Here is a 958-nt window from a genome sequence, read left to right on the forward strand (position 1 = left end):
TTACTTGGTGACCGATTTAACATGAATGCTTGCTTCAGAAAACCTTTCAAAAGTTCTGGATGGTGTCCTGTTTTGTTTTGATAAAGTTGTCCACTGGTGCAATCTGGGGTTTGTAGCAATGATAACCATGGGGCTTAGTGTCGCAAATGAGCAAGAAAGGACTATCCTGGCATCATTCATATCAGCTGTGACATTGGTTAAAGTCAATGTATATACCCACATAGCATTATCCAACCCAAACATTAGAACATAAAAAGCTACTAATAAGATAACAGCTCTTGAAGCCTTTTGCTCGGCTGATTTTCTTTGGGATCTGGACCTAATGGCTTTAACTGTCTGGGCATGTTGCAGTAAAACATACACAATGTAACTGCTTGCAAGAGCCATCATGCCGACAAAAAAGAAATCTCTGTATGCAAAAAATGTAGGAAATGTAAGTAATGAAATCTATATCACAGTAGACCAAATGCAGAGTGTAAGGTGAACTTGTAGAGTTTTTTCTAGAGTTTGAGTACAAGATGCTGGCTGGGTAAAGTAGAAGATTGATTAAAAGAATGACCAATATGATGAATGAAACATTCCTGGTCACTTTTTGCTTAAGAAAAACCCATACATTGGTGGTTGGGGCTATGAGAATGCACTGATGGCAGCTAAGCAAACTGGTAATGCAAATAGACATTGCTCTGCTCATCCTGTAAGTGAATATAACAAATTTGCATCTAGTGTCGTCTAGTAAATTTTCCACTCCCATGGCTTGCATGGACTGTGGGATGACACGGGAAAGGACAACAAGAAGGTTGACAAAAGCCAAAACTGTAAGGATGGTATTGTTTGCCAAGAGTCTCTTTTCTATTACCCGTATAGAGCAAAATTTCAAGATGATATAGATATTTCCAGGAATACCAAATAGTGCCAAAAGAATAAACACAATCGCCTTTATAAGAAGATACAATTCCAT

At 38.1% G+C, this 958-nt stretch overlaps 1 pseudogene; it reads right to left on the bottom strand.

Annotated features, from left to right (window-relative positions):
- LOC121399709 lies at positions 1-958 on the bottom strand (annotated as a pseudogene).

This window comes from Xenopus laevis, chromosome 2L (genome assembly GCF_017654675.1).
Source record: "Xenopus laevis strain J_2021 chromosome 2L, Xenopus_laevis_v10.1, whole genome shotgun sequence".
Taxonomy (NCBI): domain Eukaryota; kingdom Metazoa; phylum Chordata; class Amphibia; order Anura; family Pipidae; genus Xenopus; species Xenopus laevis.